The sequence below is a fragment of the Pinus tabuliformis genome, chromosome 7, assembly GCF_031772625.1.
Source record: "Pinus tabuliformis cultivar Carrire ecotype Pingquan chromosome 7, CPIR1, whole genome shotgun sequence".
Taxonomy (NCBI): Eukaryota; Viridiplantae; Streptophyta; class Pinopsida; order Pinales; family Pinaceae; genus Pinus; species Pinus tabuliformis.
In genome coordinates, this window is record NC_142293.1 from 122793428 (window position 1) to 122811262 (window position 17835).

Here is a 17835-nt window from a genome sequence, read left to right on the forward strand (position 1 = left end):
GGGGCAGGGGGGAGCGTAGCTGAGGGAAACGGCGACTCGCTTTAAGACTGCTCCGAGGGAAATTCGAGAACGGGGTCTTTTCCCTGGTCGGAAGTCAGGGGCGGGATCACAGTGCAACGGCGGCGACGCATTTGCGGCAGTGGGCGATGAATCTAGGACCGTTCGCATCACCGCTGCGGATATGACACGAGGAGAGTGGGGTAAGAGGTGTAGATCATATGCACTTTTGTAGGAATTCGAATTCTGGAAGGACCGCGGATCGTTCACGGAGAGGCCGCGCGCGCTCCACGGAGCGTCGTCGGTGGTCGCGGAACTTACGCCTTTTCCTTCTCTCTCTTCTTTTCATTCTCGCTCGTCCGTTCTTCCGCTGGCTCCCCGCGGGGCGGGAGGCGCCGCCAAGTCGGGGAAGAGGGCGAGCCCCTGCGCCGAACCGTTTCGGATCGAGGGCCCGTGGCTCGGCGGTGTCCGTTGAAGAGGGGGAGGGGGCGAGATCCTTGCGGGTGCGATCATACCAGCGTTAATGCACCGGATCCCATCAGAACTCCGCAGTTAAGCGCGCTTGGGCTAGAGTAGTACTGGGATGGGTGACCTCCCGGGAAGTCCTAGTGTTGCACCCTCCCCCCTCTTTTGTGCGTCGTTTTTGCGACGTGGGGCCACTTATATATCGATTTATAATGGGATCCCGCGAGCGAAGAGATCGCTGGAGCATTAGGGGGGCAGGGGGAGCGCAGCCGAGGGAAACGGCGACTCGCTTTAAGACTGCTCCGAGGGAAATTCGAGAACAGGTTCTTTTCCCTGGTCGGAAGTCAGGGGCGGGATCACAGTGCAACGGAGGCGACGCATTTGCGGCAGTGGGCGATGAATCTAGGACCGTTCGCATCACCGCTGCGGATATGACACGAGGAGAGTGGGGTAAGAGGTGTAGATCATATGCACTTTTGTAGGAATTCGAATTCTGGAAGGACCGCGGATCGTTCACGGAGAGGCCGCGCGCGCTCCACGGAGCGTCGTCGGTGGTCGCGGAACTTACGCCTTTTCCTTCTCTCTCTTCTTTTCATTTTCGCTCGTCCGTTCTTCCGCTGGCTCCCCGCGGGGCGGGAGGCGCCGTCGAGTCGGGGAAGAGGGCGAGCCCCTGCGCCGAACCGTTTCGGATCGAGGGCCCCGTGGCTCGGCGGTGTCCCTTGAAGAGGGGGAGGGGGCGAGATCTTTGCGGGTGCGATCATACCAGCGTTAATGCACCGGATCCCATCAGAACTCCGCAGTTAAGCGCGCTTGGGCTAGAGTAGTACTGGGATGGGTGACCTCCCGGGAAGTCCTAGTGTTGCACCCTCCCCCCTCTTTTGCGCGGCGTTTTGCGACGTGGGGCTACTTGTATATCGATTTATAATGGGATCCCGCGAACGAAGAGATCGCTGGAGCATTAGGGGGGCAGGGGGGAGCGTAGCTGAGGGAAACGGCGACTCGCTTTAAGACTGCTCCGAGGGAAATTCGAGAACGGGGTCTTTTCCCTGGTCGGAAGTCAGGGGCGGGATCACAGTGCAACGGCGGCGACGCATTTGCGGCAGTGGGCGACGAATCTAGGACCGTTCGCATCGCCGCTGCGGATATGGCACGAGGAGAGTGGGGTAAGAGGTGTAGATCACATGCACTTCCGTAGGAATTCGAATCCTGGAAGAACCGCGGAAAGGCCGCGCGCGCTCCACGGAGCGTCGTCGGTGGTCGCGGAACTTACGCCTTTTCCTTCTCTCTCTTCTTTACATTTTCGCTCGTCCGTTCTTCCGCTGGCTCCCCGCGGGGCGGGAGGCGCCGCCGAGTCGGGGAAGAGGGCGAGCCCCTGCGCCGAACCGTTTCGGATCGAGGGCCGTGGACGGGCCCCGTGGCTCGGCGGTGTCCCTTGAAGAGGGGGAGGGGGCGAGATCTTTGCGGGTGCGATCATACCAGCGTTAATGCACCGGATCCCATCAGAACTCCGCAGTTAAGCGCGCTTGGGCTAGAGTAGTACTGGGATGGGTGACCTCCCGGGAAGTCCTAGTGTTGCACCCTCCCCCTTTTTTTGTGCGTCGTTTTTGCGACGTGGGGCTACTTATATATCGATTTATAATGGGATCCCGCGAACGGAGAGATCGCTGGAGCATTGGGGGGGCAGGGGGAGCGTAGCCGAGGGAAACGGCGACTCGCTCTAAGACTGCTCCGAGGGAAATTCGAGAACAGGTTCTTTTCCCTGGTCGGAAGTCAGGGGGGCGGGATCACAGTGCAACGGAGGCGACGCATTTGCGGCAGTGGGCGATGAATCTAGGACCGTTCGCATCACCGCTGCGGATATGATGGCACGAGGAGAGTGGGGTAAGAGGTGTAGATCATATGCACTTTTGTAGGAATTCGAATTCTGGAAGGACCGCGGATCGTTCACGGAGAGGCCGCGCGCGCTCCACGGAGCGTCGTCGGTGGTCGCGGAACTTACGCCTTTTCCTTCTCTCTCTTCTTTTCGTTCTCGCTCGTCCGTTCTTCCGCTGGCTCCCCGCGGGGCGGGAGGCGCCGCCAAGTCGGGGAAGAGGGCGAGCCCCTGCGCCGAACCGTTTCGGATCGAGGGCCCGTGGCTCGGCGGTGTCCCTTGAAGAGGGGGAGGGGGCGAGATCCTTGCGGGTGCGATCATACCAGCGTTAATGCACCGGATCCCATCAGAACTCCGCAGTTAAGCGCGCTTGGGCTAGAGTAGTACTGGGATGGGTGACCTCCCGGGAAGTCCTAGTGTTGCACCCTCCCCCTTTTTGTGCGTCGTTTTTGCGACGTGGGGCTACTTATATATCGATTTATAATGGAATCCCGCGAACGAAGAGATCGCTGGAGCATTAAGGGGGCGGGGGGAGCGTAGCCGAGGGAAACGGCGACTCGCTTTAAGACTGCGCCGAGGGAAATTCGAGAACAGGTTCTTTTCCCTGGTCGGAAGTCAGGGGGGGGATCACAGTGCAACGGAGGCGACGCATTTGCGGCAGTGGGCGATGAATCTAGGACCGTTCGCATCGCCGCTGCGGATATGATGGCACGAGGAGAGTGGGGTAAGAGGTGTAGATCATATGCACTTCCGTAGGAATTCGAATTCTGGAAGAACCGCGGATCGTTCGCGGAAAGGCCGCGCGCGCTCCACGGAGCGTCGTCGGTGGTCGCGGAACTTACGCCTTTTCCTTCTCTCTCTTCTTTTCATTTTCGCTCGTCCGTTCTTCCGCTGGCTCCCCGCGGGGCGGGAGGCGCCGCCAAGTCGGGGGAGAGGGCGAGCCCCTGCGCCGAACCGTTTCGGATCGAGGGCCGTGGATGGGGCCCGTGGCTCGGCGGTGTCCCTTGAAGAGGGGGAGGGGGCGAGATCTTTGCGGGTGCGATCATACCAGCGTTAATGCACCGGATCCCATCAGAACTCCGCAGTTAAGCGCGCTTGGGCTAGAGTAGTACTGGGATGGGTGACCTCCCGGGAAGTCCTAGTGTTGCACCCTCCCCCCTCTTTTTTGTGCGGCGTTTTGCGACGTGGGGCTACTTATATAGTGATTTTATAATGGAATCCCGCGAACGAAGAGATCGCTGGAGCATTAAGGGGGCGGGGGGAGCGTAGCCGAGGGAAACGGCGACTCGCTTTAAGACTGCGCCGAGGGAAATTCGAGAACAGGTTCTTTTCCCTGGTCGGAAGTCACGGGCGGGATCACAGTGCAACGGAGGCGACGCATTTGCGGCAGTGGGCGATGAATCTAGGACCGTTCGCATCACCGCTGCGGATATGATGACACGAGGAGAGTGGGGTAAGAGGTGTAGATCATATGCACTTTTGTAGGAATTCGAATTCTGGAAGGACCGCGGATCGTTCACGGAAAGGCCGCGCGCGCTCCACGGAGCGTCGTCGGTGGTCGCGGAACTTACGCCTTTTCCTTCTCTCTCTTCTTTTCATTCTCGCTCGTCCGTTCTTCCGCTGGCTCCCCGCGGGGCGGGAGGCGCCGCCAAGTCGGGGAAGAGGGCGAGCCCCTGCGCCGAACCGTTTCGGATCGAGGGCCCGTGGCTCGGCGGTGTCCCTTGAAGAGGGGGAGGGGGCGAGATCCTTGCGGGTGCGATCATACCAGCGTTAATGCACCGGATCCCATCAGAACTCCGCAGTTAAGCGCGCTTGGGCTAGAGTAGTACTGGGATGGGTGACCTCCCGGGAAGTCCTAGTGTTGCACCCTCCCCCCTTTTTTTGTGCGTCGTTTTTGCGACGTGGGGCTACTTATATATCGATTTATAATGGGATCCCGCGAACGGAGAGATCGCTGGAGCATTGGGGGGGCAGGGGGAGCGTAGCCGAGGGAAACGGCGACTCGCTCTAAGACTGCTCCGAGGGAAATTCGAGAACAGGTTCTTTTCCCTGGTCGGAAGTCAGGGGGGCGGGATCACAGTGCAACGGAGGCGACGCATTTGCGGCAGTGGGCGATGAATCTAGGACCGTTCGCATCACCGCTGCGGATATGATGGCACGAGGAGGAGAGTGGGGTAAGAGGTGTAGATCATATGCACTTTTGTAGGAATTCGAATTCTGGAAGGACCGCGGATCGTTCACGGAGAGGCCGCGCGCGCTCCACGGAGCGTCGTCGGTGGTCGCGGAACTTGCGCCTTTTCCTTCTCTCTCTTCTTTTCATTCTCGCTCGTCCGTTCTCCCGCTGGCTCCCCGCGGGGCGGGAGGCGCCGCCAAGTCGGGGAAGAGGGCGAGCCCCTGCGCCGAACCGTTTCGGATCGAGGGCCCGTGGCTCGGCGGTGTCCCTTGAAGAGGGGGAGGGGGCGAGATCCTCGCGGGTGCGATCATACCAGCGTTAATGCACCGGATCCCATCAGAACTCCGCAGTTAAGCGCGCTTGGGCTAGAGTAGTACTGGGATGGGTGACCTCCCGGGAAGTCCTAGTGTTGCACCCTCCCCCCTTTTTTTGTGCGTCGTTTTTGCGACGTGGGGCTACTTATATATCGATTTATAATGGGATCCCGCGAACGGAGAGATCGCTGGAGCATTAGGGGGGCAGGGGGAGCGTAGCCGAGGGAAACGGCGACTCGCTCTAAGACTGCTCCGAGGGAAATTCGAGAACAGGTTCTTTTCCCTGGTCGGAAGTCAGGGGCGGGATCACAGTGCAACGGAGGCGACGCATTTGCGGCAGTGGGCGATGAATCTAGGACCGTTCGCATCACCGCTGCGGATATGATGGCACGAGGAGAGTGGGGTAAGAGGTGTAGATCATATGCACTTTTGTAGGAATTCGAATTCTGGAAGGACCGCGGATCGTTCACGGAGAGGCCGCGCGCGCTCCACGGAGCGTCGTCGGTGGTCGCGGAACTTACGCCTTTTCCTTCTCTCTCTTCTTTTCATTCTCGCTCGTCCGTTCTTCCGCTGGCTCCCCGCGGGGCGGGAGGCGCCGCCAAGTCGGGGAAGAGGGCGAGCCCCTGCGCCGAACCGTTTCGGATCGAGGGCCCGTGGCTCGGCGGTGTCCCTTGAAGAGGGGGAGGGGGCGAGATCCTCGCGGGTGCGATCATACCAGCGTTAATGCAGATCCCATCAGAACTCCGCAGTTAAGCGCGCTTGGGCTAGAGTAGTACTGGGATGGGTGACCTCCCGGGAAGTCCTAGTGTTGCACCCTCCCCCCTTTTTTTGTGCGTCGTTTTTGCGACGTGGGGCTACTTATATATCGATTTATAATGGGATCCCGCGAACGGAGAGATCGCTGGAGCATTGGGGGGGCAGGGGGAGCGTAGCCGAGGGAAACGGCGACTCGCTCTAAGACTGCTCCGAGGGAAATTCGAGAACAGGTTCTTTTCCCTGGTCGGAAGTCAGGGGGGCGGGATCACAGTGCAACGGAGGCGACGCATTTGCGGCAGTGGGCGATGAATCTAGGACCGTTCGCATCACCGCTGCGGATATGATGGCACGAGGAGAGTGGGGTAAGAGGTGTAGATCATATGCACTTTTGTAGGAATTCGAATTCTGGAAGGACCGCGGATCGTTCACGGAGAGGCCGCGCGCGCTCCACGGAGCGTCGTCGGTGGTCGCGGAACTTGCGCCTTTTCCTTCTCTCTCTTCTTTTCATTCTCGCTCGTCCGTTCTCCCGCTGGCTCCCCGCGGGGCGGGAGGCGCCGCCAAGTCGGGGAAGAGGGCGAGCCCCTGCGCCGAACCGTTTCGGATCGAGGGCCCGTGGCTCGGCGGTGTCCCTTGAAGAGGGGGAGGGGGCGAGATCCTTGCGGGTGCGATCATACCAGCGTTAATGCACCGGATCCCATCAGAACTCCGCAGTTAAGCGCGCTTGGGCTAGAGTAGTACTGGGATGGGTGACCTCCCGGGAAGTCCTAGTGTTGCACCCTCCCCCCTTTTTTTGTGCGTCGCTTTTGCGACGTGGGGCTACTTATATATCGATTTATAATGGGATCCCGCGAACGGAGAGATCGCTGGAGCATTAGGGGGGCAGGGGGAGCGTAGCCGAGGGAAACGGCGACTCGCTCTAAGACTGCTCCGAGGGAAATTCGAGAACAGGTTCTTTTCCCTGGTCGGAAGTCAGGGGGGCGGGATCACAGTGCAACGGAGGCGACGCATTTGCGGCAGTGGGCGATGAATCTAGGACCGTTCGCATCACCGCTGCGGATATGATGGCACGAGGAGAGTGGGGTAAGAGGTGTAGATCATATGCACTTTTGTAGGAATTCGAATTCTGGAAGGACCGCGGATCGTTCACGGAGAGGCCGCGCGCGCTCCACGGAGCGTCGTCGGTGGTCGCGGAACTTACGCCTTTTCCTTCTCTCTCTTCTTTTCATTCTCGCTCGTCCGTTCTTCCGCTGGCTCCCCGCGGGGCGGGAGGCGCCGCCAAGTCGGGGAAGAGGGCGAGCCCCTGCGCCAAACCGTTTCGGATCGAGGGCCCGTGGCTCGGCGGCCTCCCTTGAAGAGGGGGAGGGGGCGAGATCTTTGCGGGTGCGATCATACCAGCGTTAATGCACCGGATCCCATCAGAACTCCGCAGTTAAGCGCGCTTGGGCTAGAGTAGTACTGGGATGGGTGACCTCCCGGGAAGTCCTAGTGTTGCACCCTACCCCCCTTTTCTGTGCGTCATTTTTGCGGCGTGGGGCTACTTATATATCGATTTATAACGGAATCTCGCGAACGAAGAGATCGCTGGAGCATTAAGGAGGGGGGCCTAACTGAGGGAAACGACGACTCGCTCGAGACTGCTCCAAGGGAAGTTCGAGAACAGGGCACCGATTTATCGTCCCGGTCGGAAGTCGCGAGCGGGATCACAGCGCAACGGAGGCGACGCATTGCGGCAGTGGGCGATGAATCTAGGACCGTTCGCATCACCGCTGCGGATATGGTACGAGGAGAGTGGGTAAGAGGTGTAGATCGTATGCACTTTTGTAGGAATTCGAATTCTGGAAGGACCGCGGATCGTTCACGGAGAGGCCGCGCGCGCTCCATTTTGTGCGTCATTTTTGCGACGTGGGGCTACTTATATAGTGATTTATAATGGAATCCCGCGAACGAAGAGATCGCTGGAGCATTAAGGGGGCGGGGGGAGCGTAGCCGAGGGAAACGGCGACTCGCTTTAAGACTGCGCCGAGGGAAATTCGAGAACAGGTTCTTTTCCCTGGTCGGAAGTCACGGGCGGGATCACAGTGCAACGGAGGCGACGTATTGCGGCAGTGGGCGATGAATCTAGGAGTCACCGTTCGCATCACCGCTGCGAATATGGCACGAGGAGAGTGGGTAAGAGGTGTAGATCGTATGTACTTTTGTAGGAATTCGAATTCCGGAAGAACCGTGGAGGGTTCACGGAAAGGCCGCGCGAGCTCCACGCAGCGTCGTCGGTGGTCGCGGAACTTACGCCTTTTCCTTCTCTCTCTTCTTTTCATTTTCGCTCGTCCGTTCTTCCGCTGGCTCCCCGCGGGGCGGGAGGCGCCGCCAAGTCGGGGGAGAGGGCGAGCCCCTGCGCCGAACCGTTTCGGATCGAGGGCCCGTGGCTCGGCGGTGTCCCTTGAAGAGGGGGAGGGGGCGAGATCTTTGCGGGTGCGATCATACCAGCGTTAATGCACCGGATCCCATCAGAACTCCGCAGTTAAGCGCGCTTGGGCTAGAGTAGTACTGGGATGGGTGACCTCCCGGGAAGTCCTAGTGTTGCACCCTCCCCCCTTTTTTGTGCCTCGTTTTGCGACGTGGGGCTACTTATATACCGATTTATAATGGGATCCCGCGAAAGAAGAGATCGCTGGAGCATTAGGGGGGCAGGGGGAGCGTAGCCGAGGGAAACGACGACTCGCTTTGAGACTGCTCCGAGGGAAATTCGAGAAAAGGTTCTTTTCCCTGGTCGGAAGTTAGGGGGCGGGATCACAGTGCGATGGAGGCGACGCATTTGCGGCAGTGGGCGATGAATCTAGGACCGTTCTCATCACCGCTGCGGATATGGCACGAGGAGAGTGGGTAAGAGGTGTAGATCGTATGTATGTGCTTTTGTAGGAATTCGAATTCCGGAAGAACCGTGGAAAGGCCGCGCGAGCTCCACGCAGCGTCGTCGGTGGTCGCGGAACTTACGCCTTTTCCTTCTCTCTCTTCTTTTCATTTTCGCTCGTCCGTTCTTCCGCTGGCTCCCCGCGGGGCGGGAGGCGCCGCCAAGTCGGGGGAGAGGGCGAGCCCCTGCGCCGAACCGTTTCGGATCGAGGGCCCGTGGCTCGGCGGTGTCCCTTGAAGAGGGGGAGGGGGCGAGATCCTTGCGGGTGCGATCATACCAGCGTTAATGCACTGGATCCCATCAGAACTCCGCAGTTAAGCGCGCTTGGGCTAGAGTAGTACTGGGATGGGTGACCTCCCGGGAATTCCTAGTGTTGCATCCTCTCCCCTTTTTTGTGCCTCGTTTTTGCGACGTGGGGCTACTTATATACCGATTTATAATGGGATCCCGCGAACGAAGAGATCGCTGGAGCATTAGGGGGGCAGGGGCAGCGTAGCCGAGGGAAACAGCGACTCGCTCTGAGATTGCTCCGAGGGAAATTCGAGAACAGTTTCTTTTCCCTGGTCAGAAGTCAGGGGGGCGGGATCACAGTGCAACGGAGGCGACGCATTGCGGCAGTGGGCGATGAATCTAGGACCGTTCGCATCACCGCTGCGGATATGGCACGAGGAGAGTGGGTAAGAGGTGTAGATCGTATGCATGTGCTTTTGTAGGAATTCGAATTCTGGAAGGACAACGGATCGTTCACGGAGAGGCCGCACGCGCTCCACAGAGCGTCGTCGGTGGTCGCAGAACTTACGCCTTTTCCTTCTCTCTCTTCTTTTCATTTTCGCTCGTCCGTTCTTCCGCTGGCTCCCTGCGGGGAGGGAGGCGCCGCCAAGTCGGGGAAGAGGGCGAGCCCTGCGCCGAACCGTTTCGTATCGAGGGCCCGTGGCTCGGCGGTGTCCCTTGAAGAGGGGGAGGGGGCAAGATCCTTGCGGGTGCGATCATACCAGCGTTAATGCACCGGATCCCATCAGAACTCCGCAGTTAAGCGCACTTGGGCTAGAGTAGTACTGGGATGGGTAACCTCCCGGGAAGTCCTAGTGTTGCACCCTCCCCCCTTTTTTGTGCGTCGTTTTGCGACGTGGGGCTACTTATATAGTGATTTTATAATGGAATTCCGCGAACGAAGAGATCGCTGGAGCATTAAGGGGGCGGGGGGAGCGTAGCCGAGGGAAACGGCGACTCGCTCTGAGACTGCTCTGAGGGAAATTCGAGAACAGGTTCTTTTCCCTGGTCGGAAGTCACGGGCGGGATCACAGTGCAACGGAGGCGACGTATTGCGGCAGTGGGCGATGAATCTAGGAGTCACCGTTCGCATCACCGCTGCGAATATGGCACGAGGAGAGTGGGTAAGAGGTGTAGATCGTATGTACTTTTGTAGGAATTCGAATTCCGGAAGAACCGTGGAGGGTTCACGGAAAGGCCGCGCGAGCTCCACGGAGCGACGTCGGTGGTCGCAGAACTTACGCCTTTTCCTTCTCTCTCTTCTTTTCGTTCTCGCTCGTCCGTTCTTCCGCTGGCTCCCCGCGGGGCGGGAGGGGCCGCCAAGTCGGGGAAGAGGGCGAGCCCTGCGCCGAAACGTTTCGGATCGAGGGCCCGTGGCTCGGCGGTGTCCCTTGAAGAGGGGGAGGGGGCGAGATCCTTGCGGGTGCGATCATACCAGCGTTAATGCACCGGATCCCATTAGAACTCCGCAGTGAAGCGCGCTTTGGCTAGAGTAGTACTGGGATGGGTGACCTCCCGGGAAGTCCTAGTGTTGCACCCTCCCCCCTTTTTTGTGCGTCATTTTTGCGACGTGGGGCTACTTATATACCGATTTATAATGGAATCCCGCGAATGAAGAGATCGCTCGAGCATTAAGGGGGGAGGGGGAGCGTAACCGAGGGAAACGGCGACTCGCTCGAGACTTCTCCGAGGGAAATTTGAGAACAGGTTCTTTTCCTTGGTCAGAAGTCAGGGGGGCGGGATCACAGTGCAACGGAGGAGACGTATTGCGGCAGTGGGCGATGAATCTAGGACCGTTCGCATCACCGCTGCGGATATGGCACGAGGAGAGTGGGTAAGAGGTGTAGATCGTATGCATGTGCTTTTGTAGGAATTGGAATTCTGGAAGGACCGCGGATCGTTCACGGAGAGGCCGCGCGCGCTCCACGGAGCGTCGTCGGTTGTCGCGGAACTTACGCCTTTTCCTTCTCTCTCTTCTTTTCATTCTCGCTCGTCCGTTCTTCCGCTGGCTCCCCGCGGGGCGGGAGGCGCTGCCAAGTCGGGGAAGAGGGCGAGCCCCTGCGCCGAACCGTTTCGGATCGAGGGCCCGTGGCTCGGCGGTGTTCGTTGAAGAGGGGGAGGGGGCGAGATCCTTGCGGGTGCGATCATACCAGCGTTAATGCACCGGATCCCATCAGAACTCCGCAGTTAAGCGTGCTTGGGCTAGAGTAGCACTGGGATGGGTGACCTCCCGGGAAGTCCTAGTGTTGCACCCTACCCCCCTTTTTTGTGCCTCGTTTTTGCGGCGTGGGGCCACTTATATATCGATTTATAACGGAATCTCGCGAACGAAGAGATCGCTGGAGCATTAAGGAGGGGGGCCTAACTGAGGGAAACGGCGACTCGCTCGAGACTGCTCCAAGGGAAGTTCGAGAACAGGGCACCGATTTATCGTCCCGGTCGGAAGTCGCGAGCGGGATCACAGCGCAACGGAGGCGACGCATCGCGGCAGCGGGCGATGAATATAGGAGTCACCGTTCGCATCACCGCTGCGGATATGGCACGAGGAGAGTGGGTAAGAGGTGTAGATCGTATGCATGTGCTTTTGTAGGAATTCGAATTCTGGAAGGACAGCGGATCATTCACGGAGAGGCCGCGCGGCATTCAAGTTCCTACAAGAGTACATATGATTTAAACCTCCTACCCACTCTCCCCGTGTCATCTTCGCTGCGGTGATGCGAACGGTCCTAGATTCATCGCCCGCTGCCGCGATGCGTCGCCTCCGTTGCGCTGTGATCCCGCCCCTAACTTCCGACCAGGGAAAAGAACCTGTTCTCGAATTTCCCTCGGAGCAGTCTTAGAGCGAGTCGCCGTTTCCCTCGGCTATGCTCCCCCTGCCCCCCTAATGCTCCAGCGATCTCTTCGTTCGCGGGATCCCATTATAAATCGATATATAAGTAGCCCCACGTCGCAAAAACGACGCACAAAAAAGGGGGGAGGGTGCAACACTAGGACTTCCCGGGAGGTCACCCATTCCAGTACTACTCTAGCCCAAGCGCGCTTAACTGCGGAGTTCTGATGGGATCCGGTGAATTAACGCTGGTATGATCGCACCCGCAAGGATCTTGCCCCCTCCCCCTCTTCAAGGGACACCGCCGAGCCACGGGCCGTCGATCCGAAACGGTTCGGTGCAGGGGCTTGCACTCTTCCCCGACTTGGCGGCGCCTCCCGCCCCGTGGGGAGCCAGCGAAAGAGCGGACGAGCGAGAATGAAAAGAAGAGAGAGAAGGAAAAGGCATAAGTTCCGCGACCATCGACGACGCTCAGTGAGCGCTACCGGCCTTTCCGTGAACGATCCGCGGTTCTTCCAGAATTCGAATTCCTACAAAAGTGCACATGATCTACACCTCTAACCCCACTCTCCTCGTGTCATATTCGCAGCGGTGATGCGAACGGTCCTAGATTCATCGCCCACTGCCGCAATACGTCACCTCTGTTGCGCTGTGATCCCGCCCGTGACTTCCGACAAGGGAAAAGAACCCGTTCTCGAATTTCCCTCGGAGCAGTCTTAAAGCGAGTCGCCGTTTCCCTCAGCTACGCTCCCCCTGCCCCCCTAATGCTCCAGCGATCTCTTCGTTCGCGGGATCCCATTATAGATCGATATATAAGTAGCCCCACGTCGCAAAACACCGCACAAAAAAAGGGGGAGGGTGCAACACTAGGACTTCTCGGGAGGTCACCCATCCCAGTGCTACTCTAGCCCAAGTTCTGATGGGATCCGGTGCATTAATGCTGGTATGATCGCACCCGCAAAGATCTCGCCCCCTCCCCCTCTTCAAGGGACACCGCCGAGCCACGGGCCCTCGATCCGAAACAGTTCGGCGTAGGGGCATGCGCTCTTCCCAGGCTTGGCGGCGCCTCCCGCTCCGCGGGGAGCCAGCGGAAGAACAGACGAACGAGAATGAAAGGAAGAGAGAGAAGGAAAATGCGTAAGTTCCACGACCACCGACGACGCTCCGTGGAGTGCGCGCGGCCTTTCCGTGAATGATCCGCGGTTTTTCTAGAATTCCAATTCCTACAAAAGTGCATATGATCTACACCTCTTTGTTCTGGAGGTAAATCCCCTCTGTGGACAGAGGCAATCCCTACTAGTCCGAACAAGGTCTAGCAACAATCAAACAACGCTAACACGCAGGTTCCTAATTAAAATAAAATACCAATGATAGAGGCCTACCTGGATTCCAACGCTAGTACTTGTAGAAGAGTTGATGCTCCCGTCCCTTTGCCCCGGCTGGTCACAATCCTCACGATCCTCGTGCACAGACACCTGCACATGCAAAGAATGATACAAACGCAAGCATAACATCCACTAGATGTAACTATATATTAGTCAGAAAAGATATAACTCAAACATCATCATAAAGACATTAAGAGTGGAACCATAATGATAGTCGTCTATTATTAATAAACAAAGAAGAATACAACCATAGTTCTGACGTCGAATCCTTCTCAAAGGGTCCAGCCAACAAGTCTCTTAAGCATTCACCCTTGGAGGTAGATCTCCCAAGACAAAAGCTCTCTCTCACACAAGTTTACACAAGAAAGAAACACTTCACAACCTTCCTTAAGCTCTCTAGCAATCCCACACTTGTCATACCAACTACCTATCAAGTTCACACACTAGCAGCAACACTCCAAGCACTATCAATTCCAAACTAGCAGCTCATGGCAATGGTGGAGGCTTAAGTAGGAGAAGGAGTCTCCATGAATGGTGGGAGGATGAGCTTATCTCCAAGGAAGGTGGCTCAAATGACGAAACAGACATGCCAGAGAAGGGAGGGCGACATTTACAAGGCCAACAACCAGGTCTAGAGTCATCTGGAAGGCCGGCTGTTAGAACAAACTCGCCCAAACTGGGTCAGCGCGGGTTCATAACTGCACTGGTGCGCTAACATCGCTACTGAATAACAAAGAAAGTCATATCAGTGCGATCAGATATACATAACAGATGCGCTGTCTCATGAAATTCGACCAGCGCGGGAATCACGTGTACTTCCGCGCTGGCAGCGCATTCCGTCTGTTATCGAGCACCAATCAGCGCGTTTATTTTAGCAACAATCACAATGATAGTAAAACGTTGGTAAAGTGGGTCATTTGGCAACATTAGAGAGCATGAGTATGATTAATTTGAACTCATGACACAGTAGGAAGACTGACAGGGAGACAGTGACAAATTACTGCGTAACACTCTTACCCCACTCTACTCGTGTCATATCCGCAACGTTGATGCGAACTGTCCTAGATTCATCGCCCACTGCCGCAAATGCGTCGCCTCTGTTGCGCTGTGATCCCACCCGTGACTTCCGACCAGGGAAAAGAACCCGTTCTCGAATTTCCCTCGGAGTAGTCTTAAAGCGAGTCGCCGTTTCCCTCAGCTACGCTCCCCTTGCCTCACTAATGCTCCAACGATCTCTTCGTTCACGGGATCCCATTAGAAATCGATATAAGTAGCCCCACGTCACAAAACGCTGCACAAGAAAGGGGGGAGCGTGCAACACTAGGACTTCCCGGGAGGTCACCCATCCCAGTACTACTCTAACCCAAGCACGCTTAATTGCGGAGTTCTGATTCCTACAAAAGTGCATATGATCTACACCTCTTACCCCACTCTCCTCGTGTCATCATATCCGCAGCAGTGATGCGAACGGTCCTAGATTCATCGCCCACTGTCGCAAATGCGTTGCCTTCGTTGCACTGTGATCCCGCCCCTAACTTCCGACCAGGGAAAAAAACCTGTTCTCGAATTTCCCTCGGAGCAGTCTTAGAGCGAGTCGCCGTTTCCCTCGGCTACGCTCCCCTTGCCCCCCTAATGCTCCAACGATCTCTTCGTTCGCGGGATCCCATTATAAATCGATATATAAGTAGCCCCACGTCGCAAAAACGACGCACAAAAAAGGGGGGAGGGTGCAACACTAGGACTTCCCGGGAGGTCACCCATCCCAGTACTACTCTAGCCCAAGCGCGCTTAATTGCGGAGTTCTGATGGGATCCGGTGCATTAACGCTGGTATGATCGCACTCGCAAGGATCTTGCCCCCTCCCCCTCTTCAAGGGACACCGCCGAGCCACGGGCCGTCGATCCGAAACGGTTCGGTGCAGGGGCTCGCCCTCTTCACCGACTTGGCGGCGCCTCCCGCCCCGCGGGGAGCCAGCGGAAGAACGGACGAGCGAGAATGAAAAGAAGAGAGAGAAGGAAAAGGCATAAGTTCGGCGACCATCGACGACGCTCCGTGGAGCGCGCGCGGCCTTTCCGTGAACGATCCGCGGTTCTTCCAGAATTCGAATTCCTACAAAAGTGCACATGATCTACACCTCTTACCCCACTCTCCTCGTGTCATATCCGCAGCGGTGATGCGAACGGTCCTAGATTCATCGCCCACTGCCGCAAATGCGTCGCCTCCGTTGCGCTGTGATCCCGCCCGTGACTTCCGACCAGGGAAAAGAACCCGTTCTCGAATTTCCCTTGGAGCAGTCTTAAAGCGAGTCGCTGTTTCCCTCAGCTACGCTCCCCCTGCCCCCTTAATGCTCCAGCGATCTCTTCGTTCGTGGGATCCCATTATAGATCGATATATATGTAGCCCCACGTTGCAAAACACCGCACAAAAAAGGGGGGAGGGTGCAACACTAGGACTTCTTGGGAGGTCACCCATCCCAGTACTACTCTAGCCCAAGTTCTGATGGGGTCCGGTGCATTAATGCTGGTATGATCGCACCCGCAAAGATCTCGCCCCCTCCCCCTCTTCAAGGGACACCGCCAAGCCATGGTCCCTCGATCCGAAACAGTTCGGTGTAGGGGCATGCGCTCTTCCCAGGCTTGGCGGCGCCTCCCGCTCCGCGGGGAGCCAGCGGAAGAACAGACGAACGAGAATGAAAAGAAGAGAGAGAAGGAAAAGGCGTAAGTTCCATGACCACCAACGACGCTCCGTGGAGTGCGCGCGGCCTTTCCGTGAACGATCCACGGTTCTTCTAGAATTCCAATTCCTACAAAAGTGCATATGATCTACACCTCTTTGTTCTGGAGGTAAATCCCCTCTGTGGACAGAGGCGATCCCTACTAGTCCGAACAAGGTCTAGCAACAATCAAACAACGCTAACACGTAGATTCCTAATTACAAATAAAATACCAATGATAGAGGCCTACCTGGATTCCAACGCTAGTACTTGTAGAAGAGTTGATGCTCCCGTCCCTTTGCCCCGACTGGTCACAATCCTCACGATCCTCGTGCACGGATACCTGCACACGCAAAGAATGATACAAACGCAAGCATAACATCCAGTAGATGTAATTATATATTAGTCAGAAAAGATATAACTCAAACATCATCATAAAGACATTAAGAGTGGAACCATAATGATAGTCGTCTATTATTAATAAACAAAGAAGAATACAACCATAGTTCTGATGTCGAATCCTTCTCAAGAGGGTCCAGCCAACAAGTCTCTTAAGCATTCACCCTTGGAGGTAGATCTCCCAAGACAAAAGCTCTCTCTCACACAAGTTTACACAAGAAAGAAACACTTCACAACCTTCCTTAAGCTCTCGAGCAATCCAACACTTGTCATACCAACTACCTATCAAGTTCACACACTAGCAGCAACACTCCAAGCACTATCAATTCCAAACTAGCAGCTCATGGCAATGGTGGAGGCTTAAGTAGGAGAAGTAGTCTCCATGAATGGTGGGAGGATGAGCTTATCTCCAAGGAAGGTGGCTCAAATGACGAAACAGACATGCCAGAGAAGGGAGGGCGACATTTACAAGGCCAACAACCAGGTCTGGAGTCATCTGGAAGGCCGGCTGTTAGAACAAACTCGCCCAAACTGGGTCAGCGCGGGTTCATAACTGCACTGGTGCGCTAACATCGCTACTGAATAACAAAGAAAGTCATATCAGCGCGATCATATATACATAACAGATGCGCTGTCTCATGAAATTCGACCAGTGCGGGAATCACGTGTACTTCCGCGCTGGCAGCGCATTCTGTCTGTTATCGAGCGCCAATCAGCGCGTTTATTTTAACAACAATCACAATGATAGTAAAACGTTGGTAAAGTGGGTCATTTGGCAACATTAGAGAGCATGAGTATGATTAATTTGAACTCATGACACAGTAGGAAGACTGACAGGGAGACAGTGACAAATTACTGCGTAACACTCTTACCCCACTCTACTCGTGTCATATCCGCAACGTTGATGCGAACTGTCCTAGATTCATCGCCCACTGTCGTAAATGCGTCGCCTCTGTTGCGCTGTGATCCCACCCGTGACTTCTGACCAGGGAAAAGAACCCGTTCTCGAATTTCCCTCGAAGCAGTCTTAAAGCGAGTCGCCGTTTCCCTCAGCTACGCTCCCCTTGCCTCACTAATGCTCCAACGATCTCTTCGTTCACGGGATCCCATTAGAAATCGATATAAGTGGCCCCACGTCGCAAAACACTGCACAAGAAAGGGGGGAGCGTGCAACACTAGGACTTCCCGGGAGGTCACCCATCCCAGTACTACTCTAACCCAAGCACGCTTAATTGCGGAGTTCTGATTCCTACAAAAGTGCATATGATCTACACCTCTTACCCCACTCTCCTCGTGTCATCATATCCACAGCGGTGATGCGAACGGTCCTAGATTCATCGCCCACTGCCGCAAATGCGTCGCCTCCGTTGCACTGTGATCCCGCCCCTGACTTCCGACCAGGGAAAATAACCTGTTCTCGAATTTCCCTCGGAGCAATCTTAGAGCGAGTTGCCGTTTCCCTCGGCTACGCTCCCCCTGCCCCCCTAATGCTCCAGCAATCTCTTCGTTCACGGGATCCCATTATAAATCGATATATAAGTAGCCCCACGTCGCAAAAACGACGCACAAAAAAGGGGGGAGGGTGCAACACTAGGACTTCCCGGGAGGTCACCCATCCCAGTACTACTCTAGCCCAAGTGCGCTTAACTGCGGAGTTCTGATGGGATCCGGTGCATTAACGCTGGTATGATCGCACCCGCAAGGATCTTGCCCCCTCCCCCTCTTCAAGGGACACCGCCGAGCCACGGGCCGTCG

The 17835-nt window shown here is 56.5% G+C and overlaps 17 non-coding genes and 1 pseudogene across 17 annotated transcripts; 15 read left to right on the top strand and 3 right to left on the bottom strand.

Moving 5' to 3' along the window:
* Positions 1 to 498: 498 nt before the first annotated feature.
* On the top strand, positions 499 to 617 carry LOC149246074 (5S ribosomal RNA). Its single transcript, XR_016267305.1, has one exon. It is a non-coding gene; the product is annotated as a 5S ribosomal RNA (ribosomal RNA).
* Positions 618 to 1211: 594 nt separating this feature from the next.
* Positions 1212 to 1330, top strand: LOC149246075 (5S ribosomal RNA). The gene has a single exon (XR_016267306.1). It is a non-coding gene; the product is annotated as a 5S ribosomal RNA (ribosomal RNA).
* A 594-nt stretch (positions 1331 to 1924) lies between these two features.
* LOC149246076 (5S ribosomal RNA) lies at positions 1925 to 2043 on the top strand. Its single transcript, XR_016267307.1, has one exon. It is a non-coding gene; the product is annotated as a 5S ribosomal RNA (ribosomal RNA).
* A 598-nt stretch (positions 2044 to 2641) lies between these two features.
* LOC149246077 (5S ribosomal RNA) lies at positions 2642 to 2760 on the top strand. Its single transcript, XR_016267308.1, has one exon. It is a non-coding gene; the product is annotated as a 5S ribosomal RNA (ribosomal RNA).
* A 606-nt stretch (positions 2761 to 3366) lies between these two features.
* LOC149246078 (5S ribosomal RNA) lies at positions 3367 to 3485 on the top strand. The gene has a single exon (XR_016267309.1). It is a non-coding gene; the product is annotated as a 5S ribosomal RNA (ribosomal RNA).
* Positions 3486 to 4083: 598 nt separating this feature from the next.
* On the top strand, positions 4084 to 4202 carry LOC149246079 (5S ribosomal RNA). The gene has a single exon (XR_016267311.1). It is a non-coding gene; the product is annotated as a 5S ribosomal RNA (ribosomal RNA).
* A 602-nt stretch (positions 4203 to 4804) lies between these two features.
* LOC149246080 (5S ribosomal RNA) lies at positions 4805 to 4923 on the top strand. Its single transcript, XR_016267312.1, has one exon. It is a non-coding gene; the product is annotated as a 5S ribosomal RNA (ribosomal RNA).
* Positions 4924 to 5520: 597 nt separating this feature from the next.
* Positions 5521 to 5636, top strand: LOC149246081 (5S ribosomal RNA; annotated as a pseudogene).
* A 599-nt stretch (positions 5637 to 6235) lies between these two features.
* On the top strand, positions 6236 to 6354 carry LOC149246082 (5S ribosomal RNA). The gene has a single exon (XR_016267313.1). It is a non-coding gene; the product is annotated as a 5S ribosomal RNA (ribosomal RNA).
* Positions 6355 to 6953: 599 nt separating this feature from the next.
* Positions 6954 to 7072, top strand: LOC149246083 (5S ribosomal RNA). Its single transcript, XR_016267314.1, has one exon. It is a non-coding gene; the product is annotated as a 5S ribosomal RNA (ribosomal RNA).
* A 970-nt stretch (positions 7073 to 8042) lies between these two features.
* LOC149246084 (5S ribosomal RNA) lies at positions 8043 to 8161 on the top strand. The gene has a single exon (XR_016267315.1). It is a non-coding gene; the product is annotated as a 5S ribosomal RNA (ribosomal RNA).
* Positions 8162 to 8746: 585 nt separating this feature from the next.
* LOC149246085 (5S ribosomal RNA) lies at positions 8747 to 8865 on the top strand. The gene has a single exon (XR_016267440.1). It is a non-coding gene; the product is annotated as a 5S ribosomal RNA (ribosomal RNA).
* Positions 8866 to 9461: 596 nt separating this feature from the next.
* LOC149246086 (5S ribosomal RNA) lies at positions 9462 to 9580 on the top strand. The gene has a single exon (XR_016267456.1). It is a non-coding gene; the product is annotated as a 5S ribosomal RNA (ribosomal RNA).
* A 594-nt stretch (positions 9581 to 10174) lies between these two features.
* LOC149246087 (5S ribosomal RNA) lies at positions 10175 to 10293 on the top strand. Its single transcript, XR_016267515.1, has one exon. It is a non-coding gene; the product is annotated as a 5S ribosomal RNA (ribosomal RNA).
* A 596-nt stretch (positions 10294 to 10889) lies between these two features.
* Positions 10890 to 11008, top strand: LOC149246088 (5S ribosomal RNA). The gene has a single exon (XR_016267496.1). It is a non-coding gene; the product is annotated as a 5S ribosomal RNA (ribosomal RNA).
* A 721-nt stretch (positions 11009 to 11729) lies between these two features.
* Positions 11730 to 11848, bottom strand: LOC149246089 (5S ribosomal RNA). Its single transcript, XR_016267419.1, has one exon. It is a non-coding gene; the product is annotated as a 5S ribosomal RNA (ribosomal RNA).
* Positions 11849 to 14692: 2844 nt separating this feature from the next.
* Positions 14693 to 14811, bottom strand: LOC149246090 (5S ribosomal RNA). Its single transcript, XR_016267492.1, has one exon. It is a non-coding gene; the product is annotated as a 5S ribosomal RNA (ribosomal RNA).
* A 2848-nt stretch (positions 14812 to 17659) lies between these two features.
* LOC149246091 (5S ribosomal RNA) lies at positions 17660 to 17778 on the bottom strand. Its single transcript, XR_016267426.1, has one exon. It is a non-coding gene; the product is annotated as a 5S ribosomal RNA (ribosomal RNA).
* Between the last annotated feature and the right edge of the window lie 57 nt (positions 17779 to 17835).